The 16,725-nt window shown below is 38.0% G+C and overlaps 1 protein-coding gene across 3 annotated transcripts in view; it reads right to left on the bottom strand.

Moving 5' to 3' along the window:
- The window catches only part of GPR12 (G protein-coupled receptor 12), a 120,422-nt gene that overhangs the window by 14,542 nt on the left and 89,155 nt on the right, over positions 1–16,725 (bottom strand). The window lies entirely within an intron of this gene.

Genomic DNA, 16,725 nt, shown 5'->3' with positions numbered 1-16,725 from the left:
GAACAACTTTGAGCAACTAACTCATTTTAAATATGATAAATATCCCAGTTAACGAGAAAGGACTATGAAAAAAGATGTTCTCTATATATCTACATCCAGAGAAAGAATTGATAGATATAAATACATGTGGAATAGAATAGAATAAGTAGGTAGATAGATAGATTTGTGTCTAATGGTGGCTATATCAAAAGTAGGGGGAGAGGGAGAAAAATATGTGATTATATATTTGAAAGGAAAAGCAAGTCATATAGACTTGCAGTTTCATGTACAATTATTTTTTCAATATTATTTTGCAAAAATACTTGTTTTATTTTTTTAAGTTCAAAATAAAATAAATAAAATTTAAAAAGAAAGTTATGGGACCCACCCTCAAGAAGCTTACAGTCTAATAATGGGCAAAAGATTGGTATACCATTGACTACCATATAAGGCAGAAGAAAAGTACAAAGGTAAAGTGCTATAAGCAATTTAAAATTGGACAGAGATATATCCCTGTGAGCTAGGAAGATGAGGAAAACTTTCTAGAGGAGAAAACTTAAGAATTGTATCTTGAAGGTAGAAAGATTTGATTAGGTAAAGATATGGCAGTACAAATCAATAAAGAGGTTTAGCATGAACAAAGGCATAGAGAAAGGAGAACATCACAGAGATGAGAACAACAGGTAATTTGGCTGGTTCTCTAGACACTTGTGTAGGGGTAAGAGAGAGTAGTATTAAAGAAACCAGCCAGGAAGTGGATTTTGGAATCATACAAGTGACTGTCTCCTTGACACTAAGTTCAGATTTGAGTATACATAAATAAATTTACATATACATATGTATGTGTGTATGTATATATTTACATATATGTGTGTATACATATGCATACACACATTGTCAGAGTTTATAGGGACAGTTTTCTACCCAAACTTCCATCAAGAAGTGTCATCAATGAGGTTCTTTTCATGAAATGATTCAGACCATTTCCAATGATCTTGTGATGGAGAGAACCATCTAGACCCAGAGAGAAGACTGGAAACTTTGGAACACAAGGCTTTGCAATGCTAAATGTTGAAAATTATCCATGCATATGTTTTGAAAATAAAAACCTTTAATAAAAATTTAAAAATAAAGAAAAAATTAAAAAGAGGTGTCATCAAAGTTGTAAGTAGTAAATTTCAAGGATTTCAGATAATTTTTACATTTTTGATCAAGTCTAGATTCTACTTATGTGTTAGAGTCAATAGATATTTATTAAGTGCCTATCATATGATAGGCACAGTGCTAAATTCTGGGGAAACCAAGAAAAAAGACAGTCCTTATTCTCAAAGAAATAACAGTTTAATGGGAGAGGCTATACATAAAAAGAAACTGAAAAGTGAGGAAAAAGAGTATTTACTGAGCCTGGGGGCATGATGAAGTCATGCAACCAGGGTGGAAAAATGATCTGAGGAAATGAGAATTTTGTGTTTTTCTTATAATAATAGCTTTTTATTTTTTGAAAAATTGCAAAGTTTTCAACATTCATCCTTGCAAAACGTTGTGTTCCAAATTTTTTCTCTCCCTCCCTGCTCCCCACTCCCCCAGAGAGCAAGTAATCTTGTTCTAAACCTAAATATAGGTTAAAAATGTAATTCATCTAAACATATTTCCACACTTTTCATGCTGTGCAGAAACATCAGATCAAAAGGGGAAAAAAAGGAGAAAGAAAAAAATACAAGCAAACAAATAACAACAAAAACGGTGAAAATACTATGCCTTTATCTACTTTCAGTCTCCATAATTCTCTCTCTGGATGTGGATGGCTGTTTCCATCACAATTCTCTTGGAATTGCCTTGACTCACCTCATGGTTGAAAAGAGCCATGTCCATCACAGTTGATCATCACATAATCTTCTTGTTGCTGTGTACAGCGTTCTATTCATTTCCCTTAGCATCAGTTCATGTAAGTCTCTCCAGGCCTCTCTGAAATAATTTCTTACAGAACAATAATATTCCATTATGTCCATATACCATAACTTACTCAGCCATTCCCCAACTGATGGGCAATGTCTGAGTTGATTTAATTTTGCAGAATGATAAATTTCTAGATCAAGTTTGTGTATTTAGAGTTGGAAGAGGGGGAGAGGGAGGGTGGTCATTAGGAGACTTCCTTGGGTGCCTTTCTTAAATGAAGGAGGAGCAGAGAGGAACTTCTACATCTTCACCTCTCAGGATTAATCCTGGGGTTTTGTTGTTCAGTCATTTTCATTCTTCTCTGACTCTTCATGACCCCATTTGTCAGAGATACTAGAATGGTTTGCCATTTTCTTTCGCAGCTTATTTTTACAGGTAAATAAGGCAAATAGGATATAAGTGACTTACTCACAAGTAGTAAAAATCTGAGGTTGGATTTTAATTCAGATCTCCCTGATTCCAGACCTAGTGCTCTATCCATTGTACCACCTAGCTGCCCCTATGGGTCTTATGAGATTGACAAAGAAGAGCTCAGGGCATCTTAACTGCTTATTATTCCTAACTATAAAACAAGAGGAAGCTAATATTAAAACCTGAACAAGAATAGCTGCTAGCTGTAGGCAAAGAAAGATTTTTTTTCCAACTAGTAAAATGATGGTTGCATGGGTCATTGGAGGAAATGTTGGTGGCAGGCAGCTCTGTTTGACTCCAGCACAACATTGAGAATCGAGATCAATCTTTCTTTGGGCAATGACTCTGGAAGTCCACAAACCTTCAGCTAGGCAAACTGCTTTATTCTGCCAATGACTGCAACTTCCTTTAGAATATACCTATATGTGATTTTGAATGAGGAGACCTGGGCTCAAATCTCAGTCCTACTACTTAATCTATGTGATTCAGAGCAAGTGGCTTAATTTTTCTTGTCCCCATTTTCCACATGTGTAAAATGTGGAGATTGGATTTACAAGATCTCTGTGTTCAGTCACTTATGGATCTTTTTAAGATCCACAACTGTCAATCCACCTATAATATCCTGGCTTACAACAACCTTCAATGATGAGGTAAAGATAGAATTGAAGGTTAATTCAAATTGCTGCAGGTCTATTGTGGGATTACATCATGTGCCTAAGAATGAAGAGGGGGCTTCTTGACCGAGAGTTCTTGACTTCAGACCATGGTCTCTAAAAACAAGCAATACTAACCTGTTTTATTATTATTATTATTATTATAGAAGATTCAGAGTTTGTCTGGTTACTGCAATATTGAAATGTATACAAACACTTTGGGAACATATATGATGATACAGATACGGGTAGCCTGCAGACTTATCTCAATGGATAATTAGATTAGGAAGAAATTTGCCTGAAAGTACACCTCCTTCACAGAGCTGTCACCTGGCCATCTGTTTGCAAAAAATACAATAGCTGTCTGTGTTGAACATTTGCATATATGATATATCTAAGAATCCCACTCTGCCTTCACCCAGTGCACTTATGACTGGGTAATTAGCTGCAAATACATCATGATGATTAGTGAGAACTGGTGCATTGCTGAATGAATTATCATGAGGGGGAAAAAGGAAATTCTGAATTTGGAGATTAATTTAAAAACATACTAGGTGGTACTTACCATATAAGTGACATCTAAAAACATTTCATATTCTAAGCAATGATTTGACTTTTCTATCCTAAAAAGCAATGTAAATGGAATTCAAGCAATTCAAAATTTTATAGTCCCAGATTTCCTGAAAATCTAAGTATAGCTTGGCATTCAGACTTAGAAGATGTTTCCTTCCGTGTGAAGCTCATTTGAAATGTACCTTCTGTATTTTGAAATCAAGATTTTAAGATTTTCAGTCTTAAGTTGTTGCATCAATTCTCGAGTCATTTTGAAATGTCTACTTGAATATTTCAAAGATTTAACACTGATTTTTCTCCTAAATATATGCGTTTCAACTATGACTAGATTTGGGGGTCTGATATGAGAAATCATATATGATTTAAATAATTTAAGTAGGAGATCAGTTATTCAAAACATAACTATTTATTTTTGTCTCTCACCTCAACCACCCAATTGGGAAACAAAAGAAATGTGCAGAAGCTAGGGCTAGTTGATGTTGAGAAAGCATCTGGGTAAAATCATATCAAGATGACTTATTGTTTCCCTCTGACAGAAAGACAGAATTACAGTAAAAGATTCAAGAGCTCTGAGTGGAACTAAATCCATGGGACAGCTACTCAGTCCTCCATGGCCTCTCTCAAGTTGGCATTTACCATGCTAGAGGGAGTGCTCAGGGTATATATCTTACAGAATATTCTTCCTCCTTTATAACTTCATCTTATGGATTCAGCAATGTAAAAAAAAAAAATACACTATTCCAGAGTTCAAATCTGATCTCAGACATTTACTAGCTGTGTGACTCTGGGCAAGTCATTTCACTGTGCCTCAGTTTCCTTATATATAAAATGAGCTGGAGAAGAAAATGGCAAATGACCCTAGTATCTCTGCCAAGAAAACCCTGAATGGGGTCACAAAGTGTCAAATAAGATTGAAATAATTGAGCAGCAACAAACACCATGCTGAGTTAGTGCACAGGGAATAAATGAAGAACTATCCAAATATATCCCAGTGATGCTTTCATTCATTTGGTATGGCCATGAATGAGATAAGTCCCTTATCCAAGATCATACAACACAGCTAGTTAGTGGAAGAGATGGGAGAACCAAAATAATGTATTACCTTATCCAGTTCTTTGTTCATTTTCGCACTTTAGCTTAATTGTTATTCTCTGACACATTTTTCCTATGTGGATGTGATGGGTACCAACCACAGTACAATAAACATGCAATAACTGTATTTATCTTTTTCCTTCCATTGAAAACTACATGTCTCCTTCCATTAATAATTTTACTATTAAAAAACCACCCGGATGTATTATTTACAGTTCCTGATCTTTCCATTCAGTTACTTGTAATCTGTTTCCAACCCCAACACTGTTTTCTCTTCAAAATTACTCTCCTAGCAGTGCTTTCCACATCTGGCGTATTAGACTATTTACAGCCTGAATATTCATATAAGCAATTGGTTTAGCAAAAATATATTGAGTGGCCTTTAGATAAACTGTCCCACAAGGGAGCCCACAAAGAGGTTCCATGAGAACTATCCAAGGCTTTCTGGTGGAACCATATATTGGTTTTTATGTACTCCTTGGGCAAAAAGGTCCACAGCTGTCAATCCACCTAGAGGTAAAGTTAATTCAAATTATCCTGGTCTCGTGGATGTCTATAATATCCTGGCTTACAACAACCTTCAATGATGAGGTAAAGATAGAATTGAGGGTTAATTCAAGTTGCTGCAGGTCTATTATGGGATTACAATAATTATTAAGAATTTCTTAGTTGCTCAAGATAACTGTATAAATATGTACACATATATTGTATTTAATATATACTTTAACATATTTAACATGTATTGGTCCACTTGCCATCTAGAGATTGGAGTGGGGGAAGGAGGAGAAAATTTGGAACAGAAGTTTTTACAAGGGTCATTGTTGAAAAATTACCCATGCATATATTTTGTATATAAAAAGCTATAATAAAAATAAAATTTAAAAAAGAATTTCTTAGTTGCTAAATCTAGCAAGTAAGATTTCTTCTCATGATCTTCAGTTTTTGACATTTGCTACTCCTTCCTCCTGGTTGCCAGTTCTTCCTTGGTTCTTGAGACACTGCTTTCTTTTGATTCTTCTGTCTAACCACTCCTTCTTTGACCTCTGATTATGATGTCCCCTCAAGCTTTGTTTTTGACCTTCTTCTCTTTCTATATCTTCTCAGTGATCTCATCAGGAACAATGGGTCTGGTTATGATTTATTTTCCAAATCTAAATGCTTAGTTCTTATATCACTTTTGAACTACAGTTCCCTGTCAGCAACTTTCTTCTGAACAACTCCACCAGGATGTCCCACGGACATTTCAAACAGATCCCAAACAGAATTCATTGTTACCCCCTAAATCTGTCCTTCCTTTAAATTTCCTTATTTCTGTTTAGAAAACCACTATATCCTCACAAGCAACATTGGTTAGTCAACCTTACAAGTCAGAGAATTTCAAATTCTGACTCTTACATTTGATATCGTTATTACCTTGGGCAAGTAAAACTCCCTATGCTCAAATTTTCTCATCTATAAAAAATGAGAGTGGGTGGACTAAATGACTTCTGAGGTCCTTCCGAGGCTAAATCTATGTCTTAGTCATCTTTGACTTTTCATTCTTATTTATTGCCGAATTTAGTCAGTTGACAATATCTTTCCTATCCATACTCTTTTAATCACTTAAGATCACTGCCCTAATTAAGGTCCTCATCACCTCTTGACCAGTCTATTGAAGTAGTCTTCTTGCCCATCTCCATTTCATTTTTCACATTATCTAGCTGTCAAAAAAATTTCTTCAAAGGCATTGTTGCTGTTCATTGATGTCTGACTCTTCATAACCCTTATGTTATTCCTCAAGGATCCTCTCTGGCTTCCTTTCGACTGCCATATAAAATTCAGTTTGGCCATATTTAAAGCCCTGAACAATGTCTCTTCCTACTTCCCCTTGCATGAAGATAAATTATTATTAATGACCAATGAATTGAAGAAATCCCTTTTCCTCTTTTTTCTAAAATCCTCATTTCAAAAATTCATTCTCTCAGAGTTGTACTAATCTTCTTCTCAATCATGGTCAGACCCAATCTAACCTTATAAGGAATCTTATCTAAGGTGAATTCCTGCCCTCTGTATTCCACTCAAACAAGGGTGGGTGCAGGTAGATCCTTTGTCTAGATTGCCCCAAACTGGGAGTGATATGGTTGTAGATAGTCCCTTTGTCTAAGAGTGACCTGATATTGCTCTCTCAGCCTCTCATTGAAGTGACCCCACTTATCATTACAATACCCATTCTGTCATTAATAGTTCAACAATCAGAGTTGATTGCTACCCTCTGGAACATCTACTTTTCCAAGGACATATGAGCAATGAGCCTTTGCTATGATTGTTTTTGGCATTCAAGATTGCCGCTGATTAAAGTACCCAGAAATTGTCTTTCAAACTTTTTAAATGTCAAAGCCTATTCAACATTACAGCCAAAATGGTATACTTACAATTTCTTAAACTCAGCATTGTCTCCACTTTTCATGTCTTTGTGCAGGTCTTGTACCATGCTTAAAGTGCATTACTTCTTTAAATTTAGTCTTTCAGAATCCTTAGATCCCCTCATAAGAAGCCTTTACAGGTTTTCAGTATCTTCATTTATAAAGGGAAACATCAGATTAGATGTCTCTAAAAATTAGTCTTCTCCCTCTTGTGAAATTATCACATAATCATTTATCTGTGAATTTGTATCCTCCAATAGAATGGAAACTTCTTGAGAACAAGGACATTTCCATTTAGAGTTTGTATCTCCAGTACCTTCAGAGTGGTCTTACATATAATAGATCCAAACTAAATTCTTGCTATTGACCTTAGGAATCATCTCCCTATAATTCCTTTCCTGAATTCTTTTATTTTCCACATGTTAGCCTATCTTTCCTTCTTCCCTGTCTTTTTTTCCCTAGGCTTTCTATCTAGCTTCCTGCCTCGTTGCATTGCTAAAGCCTTCCTCATAAAGTTGAAAGATGTTAGGAAATGTAGAACAATAGTAGAAATCCTGCTTCTTTCTCTCCAGTACAGGAAGCTTAAAGGATGACTTTGTAAAAAACAAACAAATAAAAATTCATTTTTATTTGGTACCAGAATTTAAAACATTAAAAAAATGCTTTCAGTCTGTGACCTTTGTCACATAGTATAATATAGGAATAGAAAAGGGATTGCTTGTTTTTGACAAAACCAAAATCTGAAGAGTTAGAGTTAGGAATCTCTAAGTGTTTATATGGGTCTCTAAATCCTCCCTTGTCTTTCTGTAATAATTACAAGGGTATATTCTAACCTTCTAACAAAATAAAAGCATTGTGTACTTTCCTTATCCCACCTCTCCTGGGTATCTGCTAATAAAATATGTTTTTCTCAACTTTTTTTTTTAAATGGCAGATTTGAGACCCTGATTACGCTTTGCACGTTTTCAGAATCTCCTGGTAAGATAGTGAGCACAATTTGCATTTTCCACATGGAAGCACAGGGAGTTTAGAGAGGGTAAGCCAGTGAGACTTTCTGAGCTGGCTTAAGAGCTGAGGTATTACTGATCCCCCAGCCAGATGCTCCATGGGCTCATAGTCAGTTTCTCCTAAGAAGGGTGGGAGTCACTGGTTATTCTTGCAGGTACCGGGAAGAAAGAGATTTTGAAAGTAGGTTAACATAAATGTCTTTTTTTGCTGTAATAAGGAGAGCGAGCATCTGTGGAGTATTCCTTGTTCAAAGCTCTCTGTAAATGTTAACCACAGTACACTGAATAGGCCCCCCGGCAATTTCAGCAGGTGCAGTGATTGCCACTGTAGCTCTCAGGGACATGAAAATGCCTGAAAATTACCCAAACCTCAGAAGCCACCATTACAGTCTTGCAGGTTGTGACTTTCCTGTCATATCCACTGTTATTGCTGATCTCTCTCTCCTTTGCATTCCCACTGCCACCTGCTTCAACTGTTATAATAGCCCTCTAGCCAGTCTTACTGCTTCCATCTGTCCTTCACACAGCTGCCCAAACAATTTTTCAGGTACTGCTTTAATAATAATAATGATGAATAGCTAAATTCATATAACACTTATTATATGCCAGGTGCTAAGTTAAGTGCATTACAAGTATCTCAGTTGATCTTTATGACTACTCTGGGAGGCTATTATAATCCCCATTTTACAGTTGGGGAAACTGAGGCAGGAGTTAAGTAACTTGCTCAGGATCACATAGCTAGGAAACATCTAAGGCTGTATTTGAATTCAGGTTTTCCAGACCTTCAGAGCAGAGGTCTAACCACTTCGCCACCCAGCTGTCCCTTATGATTATATGAGGTATCCTGGCAGTAAACAAAGGACCAGTGCTTAAAATCAAGTGTTGTTTCATTCTGATGAGGCAAAGTGCCAAGGTTGATGAGATTTCTAGGATGGTGAGTTATACCAATAATGAGCTTCCTGAGGGGAGACAGAGAGAGGGAAAGAGGCAGAGAGAGAGGGAGAGACACACAGAGAGAGACAGAGAGAAAGAGACAGAGAGAGTCAGAGAGAGAGAGAGAAAAAGACAGAGACACAGAGACAGAGACAGAGACAGACAGAGAGAGAGAGAGGGAGAGAGAGACAGAGAGAGAGAGAAAGACAGAGAGAGAGAGAGAGAGAAACAGAAAGAGAGAGAGAGAGAGAGAGAGAGAGAGGAGAGAGAGAGAGAGAGAGAAGAGAGACAGAGACAGAGACAGAGAGAGAGAGAGAGAGAAGAGAGAGAGAGAGAGACAGAGAGACAGAGACAGAGAGAGAGAGGAGAGAGAGAGAGAGAGAGGGAAAGAGAGAGAGACAGAGACAGAGACAGAGACAGAGAGAGAGAGAGAGAGAGGGAAAGAGAGAGAGAGAGAGTCAGACACACACACACATACACACACAGAGACAGAGACAGAGACACACACACACACACACACACAGACAGACAGAGACAGAGACAGAGAAAGAAAGGGAGGGAGAGAGAGACAGAGAGCAGAGAGAGATGGAGGGAGGGAGGCAGAAAGAGACAGAGAGGGACAGACAAAAACAGAGAGAAGTTTTAGGCTCTCTTACTCTCTGTGTGACCATAGCCAAGTCGCTTATAATAAGAGATGTCCTTCTCTATCTCTTTTAATTCTAGTGCCTTCTTTCTGTTTATTATCCCCAATTTATCCTCTATATATCTTGTTTGTATATAGTTGTTCACCTATTTTCTCACTGGATTGTGAGTTCCTTGAAAGTGGTCATTCTCTTTGCTTTTTGAATGAGATAATATTTGTAAAGCACTTAACACAGTACCTGGTACACAGTAGGCATTCACTACATAAATGCTTATTTCCTCTCCTTCAACTCCTCCCTTCTGTTCTCAGCTCTTTCTTGGTGCATAGTAAGTAGATGCTTAATAATTGTTTTTTGACTGCCTGATATAACCTCAAGAAGCCTCAGTTTCCCCATCTGAAGAAAGGGGTTGGATTAGTTGATCTCCAACACTCCTTCCAGTCCTAAATCTCTGATGCTATAACTATTTTCTCCTCCTTTCATACCCCAAAGCACTATCCACAGATAAGAGGAAGCATACATTTATCCTCTAGACAGAAACTGAAAAATAAACATCATATATCGACTTCACAGAGCTTATAAATCGAGCAGTGTTATATAAATGGGAATTATTCTCCTTCCGCCCAAGTTTCTGCTGGCCTTTTAGGACAGCTGTATACTAACTGGGTTTTATGGAGATAGGGGTTAAGAATGATTGCCTTTAATGGAGCATTCTGCGTGGCAAGGACTGCATTAGAGCATATCCGTGATTGTCCTGCATGGAGTTTCACAGATTGAATATCTAACTTCTGCAATGGCTGATTCCAGCTCACTGGAACCTTTCTTTTATGAGGGGTGTGTGTAGGTGTGTGCTCCCAAGCCTCCAAGGCACCATGGACAGGGCTCCGGAAGTGGTGGAGCAGTTACTGCTCATTTATCATTCCCTCTCTGCTCTGCTCTGAAGGCTCTGAAAATGAAATTGTAGAATCTAGAACCATGGGCTGAATTACAAACATTCAGGCTGAGTCAGGCTTGCCATATATGGGGAATGATTGGTGGCAAAGAAAAATTCCTGGATTCAGTAAAAAAATCTGGATTCAGGTCCTAACTTTTCCTTATTATCTTTGTGGCTTTAGAGCTCAGTTTTCTCATCTGTGAAATGAGAACAAGATGACCTCCAAACTATTTTCAACTCTAAATTCTGTGATTTGTTGCTGCTCAGATGCAGCAAGGCAGAAAAATCCTCTCTCTCCCTAAATCTAGCGTTACTGTCATTTGCCACAAAGGCATTAAATGCACAGAAGATGCTCAAGACAAGGGAGCGGAGAGATAGAGCATTTCTGGGGCTGAGTTGTTTTTGGTGGATAATTCCAGAAATATATATTTTTAATAGTCAAAACATATCTATTAAGCACCCATGTACTAGGCACTGTGCTAAGGTCTTAGGATACAAAACAAAAAAAAAAAAAAAGGGAAGATTCTCTGTCTTCCAGGAGCTTAAAATCTTACAACAGGGAAGAGAAAAGTCAAAAGGAAGCTAAAAAGTGATGTGGGATGGGAAAAAAAGAAAAAAAAAGAAGAGGCATCTCAATAGAGTAATTGTAGCCAAGTGAGAAATGAAATGTCTGAACTGAGCTTACTCTTTAAATGGAGGTTTGAAGCTCATAATTCTAGCCTCTGATTCAGAGGGACATAGGGTGGTGATGAGGAAAAATGCCAAGATTGTTGAGATCTTACAGAAGGATGAAGTTGTACCAATAATGAGTTTCCTGGGGCATAAGGGAAAGAATCAGAGAAAGAGAGACAGATGGAGAGAGAAAGGAAGTATTGAGGGAGGAAGAGGAAGGAGGAAGGGAGAGGAGAAGAGAGGAGAGGAGAGGAGAGAGAGAGAAGAGAGAGAGAGAAGAAGAAGAAGAAGAAGAAGAAGAAGAAGAAGAAGAGAAGAAGAAGAAGAAGAAGAAGAAGAGAGAGAAGAGAGAGAAGAAGAAGAAGAAGAAGAAGAAGAGAAGAAGAAGAAGAAGAAGAAGAAAGAAGAGGAGGAGGAGGAGGAGGAAGAGGAGGAAGAGGAGAAGGAGGAGGAGGAGAAGAAGGAGAAGGAGGAGGAGGAGGAGAAGGAGAAGGAGGAGGAGGACGAGGAGGAGGAGGAGAAAGAGGAGGGAGAGAGGGAGAGAGAGAGAGAGAGAGAGAGAAGGAAAGAGGGAGGGAAGGAAGGAGGGAAGGAAGGGGAGGACAGAGACACACAGAGAGAAGCCAGCTGAAAAATAAAGACATTTTGTAATCAAGGAGACTATAGACAGGTTAAGTAGAGATTACCCCAAATCTTCTGACCTAAAACTAATCTAAAATATTAAATTGAAATCATTTTAAAAGTATTTATCACAGAATTTCAGAGTTGGAAGGGATCTTTTAGTATTTCATATTGCTCATACAAAAATAACTTATTTTATTAAATGCTTACTATGAGCTAAAGTTTATGTTAGACCTTGGAAGAAGTACAAAGTTTAGTTAAAAAAGAATAATCTAGTTACCTGCTGTTATGTTATGTTAAGAACTAGAAGGGAAACAGGACATTATTAGATTAGTTGGTGGTGCAGTGGATAGAATGCTCAGTATGGAGTCAGGAAGTCCCAAATTCAAATATGATCTCAGAAATTTTTTAACTATGCGATCAAATGAGATAATTGTGAAACACTTATCATAGCAAGAGCTATATAAATGTTATCTGTTATAATTATTATATTGGAAGCTCCTCAAGGGTGTCTTTTTTCTCCTTCTATGCATCCCTGGTGTTTCATAGAGTGCCTGGCCCATAGTAGGCTGTTAATAAACGCCTATCAACTTGCTGACTGACTAAGATTACACAAATAACTCCAATGCACAATAATATAGAAATGCATGTGAAGGACTATGTGAGGTCTAGAAAGAATTTTTTTATCAATAAGATCAAGGAAAGTTTCCTGGAAGAGGTCCCCTGCTCTAGAGATGAGCTTGAAAGGATAAGTGGGAATCCAGCCAAAGACAGGGCAGGGAGGACATTCCAGGCATTAAGGAACAGTGGAAGCCAAGAGACCGAAGAGGGAGGGCAAGGTTTGTTGGGGGACAGAAAGTAATTACATTTATATGGAGCCTGGAGTACATGGTGGGGACTTCCGGATACAAAGTTCACCTAAGGGGCAAGCAGAGTGAGAGAGGGGGGAGATAAAACAAAAGGCAAGGGTTTAGAAAGGGAAAAGCTCTGCAGGGCAATTGGCAATGTCGACCCTGCCTTAGATTTCCAAGTTGTTTTGTATTTTTAAATGTCTAATGGGAGCCGAGAGCCCCTGGGAGAAGGCAGAATGGCTGGCTCTTGGGAAGCTGCTGCAGGGCCTGATGCTACTAAGGGGGCTGATTTGATTGCTTTAACGATGAATAAAAGAACTCGTTTGTACACTGGACATTTGGGAGAACGTAAAGCAAAGCAAAGCAATCTGGCGGCAAGCTGCTTTAGAGCTAATCCTAGGAAATGAACCAAGTATAATAAAGAAGGGGAAATCCGGGAGGCTGAGCAGAGGGAATTAGGACAGTGTTATTGGAACTCGTGGAAAACAGGCCACTCTGGGAGAAGTCCATCTCAGGAGCCCTTCCCCAGGGCAAAATCTTGCCTTCTGATGGGGCTCTGTCCGGGACCAGCATTTGTAAACATCAAAATGAAATAGCATAGACAGCTGCCTAAATAGAGCTCCTGCCGGGAACTCTTATGGGGTGTGTGTGTGTGTGTGTGTGTGTGTGTGTGTGCAGGCAAATAAAAGGAACAGAGAAGCCAGTAAAAGGGAACAGGGAAGAAAAGGGCAATACTCCATTTCCCAGTCTTGTAAAACCTTCCAGGGCTATGGTTTTTGAGAAAAGCCTAAGGAGGATAGGAATCTGATTTTAAATGCAGGTAAAACTAAAGTGTTAACACTCAGGGACTCCCAGATTTTCTCTTGGAAAATACTGACCTCCAGTGGTCAGATTAATAAATGTTTTTTGCCGGGTCAAGGAGGATCTTGTTTTCAAGAAGGCGTTGAGCCATCCTTCAGAGGATGATGTGAAGAGTGTTTCTGGAGGACAGTATTCGGTTCTGAGCACTAGATTTGAGGAAGGACGTGGATAAAGCTGCAGAGCATTCAAATGAGAGCTACTAGGGCCTGATCTTCATGCTGTGAGACAATCAATTGAAGGGATTGAGTGCGTTTAGCCTGGAGAAGAGAGACTCAGGGAGAGCATAATAACAGTTTGCAAATGGCTATTATGTAGAGGAGAGATTAGATTTATTCTGTTTGGCCCCCAAAGGTGGAACTAGGAGCATGGGTAAAAGTTACAAAGAGACAGATTTATAGTTTATGTGATATAATAATGTTGTTCAATTGAATCTGACTCCTTGTGGAGTTTGCTTGTCAAAGATACTGGAGTGTGTTATTTCCTTTTTCAGCTTATTTTACAGATGAGGAAACTGAGGCAGCCGGGTCAAGTGACTTTCTTGGGGTCACGCAACTAGTAAATATCTGAGGCTAGATTTTAACTCAGGATATGAAGCCTTCCTGATACTCTATCCTGTACCACCTAGCTGCCTAACAATTAAAAAACTCTTAAAGTAGAATGGGGTACCTTGGGGCTTAGAAGGTTCCCTGTCATTGTAGGTCTATAGCAAAAGCTGGACAAGCACTTAACAAGGATGCTGCAGATGGAATCCTTGTTCTGGAACAAGTTGGACCAGGTGGACACCAAAAACCTTCCAAATCTGAAATCCCATGGTGCTTCTACTGACCTAATAGGCAATCCACCTTTGCCCTCTCTTTCTGGGTGATGCTTGAATTCATCTTTCTGTAAATCTCCATACAAGACCCACCCAGTAATATAGTTTTGTTTGTTTGTTTGTTTGTTTTTTAATAGCCTTTTATTTACAAGTTATATGTATGGATAATTTTACAGCATTGACAATTGCCAAACCTTTTGTTCCAATTTTTCCCCTCCTTCCCCCTACCCCCTCCTGTATATGGCAGGATGACCAGTAGATGTTAAATATATTAAAGTATAAATTAGATGCACAATAAGTATACATGACCAAACCATTATATTGCTGTACAAAAAGAGTCGGACTCTGAAATATTGTACAATTAGCCTGTGAAGGAAATCCAAAATGCAGGTGGGCAAAAATATAGGGATTGGGAATTCAATGTAATGGTTCTTAGTCATCTCCCAGAGTTCTTTCTCTGGGCATAGCTGGTTCAGTTCATTACTGCTCCATTGGAACTGATTTGGTTCATCTCATTGCTGAAGATGGCCAGGTCCATCAGAATTGATCCTCGTATAGTATTGTTGTTGAAGTATATAATGATCTCCTGGTCCTGCTCATTTCACTCAGCATCAGTTTGTGTAAGTCTCTCCAGACCTTTCTGAAATCATCCTGTTGGTCATTTCTTACCAAACAATAATATTCCATAATATTCATATACCAGAATTTATTCAGCCATTCTCCAGTTGATGGGCATCCACTCAGTTTCCAGTTTGTAGCTACTACAAAGAGGGCTGCCACAAACATTCGTGCACACAGTTAGGTAGTTTTTTGAATGTCTCATGGACACTCCTGATGTCTTGTCCATCTGATTCCTCACCCCACAAGTACACTTTTTTGATAATATATGTCTTTGATCTCTTTTGTATGATTTCTCAAGCACGAAAACGAAAATCATTTGCCATGACTCAGTTTTTCTGCTCCTTCCCTTTATCATCCAAACTCCTTATCATCGTTTCTGCTTTTTTTTCTTTCATCTAGTTTCTGACAAAGAAGGGACCTTTCCTGTCAAGGTCCACTTGTCTACATATGTTCTTGATCCCCTCCTCTATTGTCTTGCTGTCTTCTTCAACAGATCGCCTCTTCAGTTATTTCCTCTCTCTTTAATCTTTAACTTCTACATCTTGATTTCTTTTCTTCCCTCACATCTTCAAATATTCCCAAGACTCCCCCATTTTTACTGTGTACTACAAAATTCCTCCCAATTTCTAGGTTTGTAACACTGGTATCATCCTGATTATTTATTAGTTCACATATCAGATAAGTTCTCAAATCTTTATTTTTTCTACCTCTATAATATCTTTGAAATCCATTCCATTCTCTCTATTCTAAAGACATCATCTTAGTTAAGGCCCTCATCATTTCTCATCTATACAATTACAATGACTTAATTGATCTCTTTGCTTCAAATCTCTCTCTTCCAATCAATCCTCCACTCACGTACTAAAGTAATATTCCCTAAGGTCAGATCAGGTCCTACTCAATAAACTTCTTATTGCTTGTAGAATAAACTGTAAATTCTTCTGTTTGGCTTTTATTCCCCTTCAAAACTTGATACCAGTCTAAGATTCCAATTTTCCCTTCCTGTTCGCAATGGTTTAGCCAAATTCTTTTCCTCATGGAGAGCACTTCAACCTGTATCTCTATGCTTCTGCACTAGCTGTTTCCCATTGCTAGGGTACATTCCCTTCTCCCCTCTGCCTCAGAGAATCCTTAATTTCCTAAAAAACACAGTTTAATCACCACTATCTACATGAAGTTGTTCATGTAGTCTTATCAACTGCTAATAGTTTCCCTCCCAAAACAGAGCTTATAGTCAAGAAACTTTTAATACAAATTTAGCCCTAGACACTTAGTATCACACTTACTATCTGTGTGATACCGGATAAATCACTTAACTTCTCTCAGCCTCATTTTCCTTATTTGTAAAGTGGGGATAATAATAACATATATCACATAGGATTTTTACAAATATTGAATGAGACAACTTCTATAAAATGTTTTGCAAACCTTAAAATACTACATAAAAACAGCAACAATACATAATTCAGTGGGTCTGCATAACTTCTAAAGATTCTTCTCACTCTAATGTTAAGATACTTTAATTTTATATAGCAGTTTTGAACTGTTTCACATTTAGATACTAGAGATATAAAAATCTGAGGAGGGTTCCCATTTCCCTTTGAAAAGGCTGCAAAAAGTCCTTATAACACTGATTAGGAACTGTAGTGAAACTTTTCTAATGTCAATGGGGATAGCACTAGTGTCTGGATCTATGATTTTACT

This window comes from Antechinus flavipes, chromosome 3 (genome assembly GCF_016432865.1).
Source record: "Antechinus flavipes isolate AdamAnt ecotype Samford, QLD, Australia chromosome 3, AdamAnt_v2, whole genome shotgun sequence".
Lineage (NCBI taxonomy): Eukaryota > Metazoa > Chordata > Mammalia > Dasyuromorphia > Dasyuridae > Antechinus > Antechinus flavipes.
Note: the sequence above shows the minus strand (reverse complement) of the source record. Positions and strands in the feature narration are given on the sequence as shown.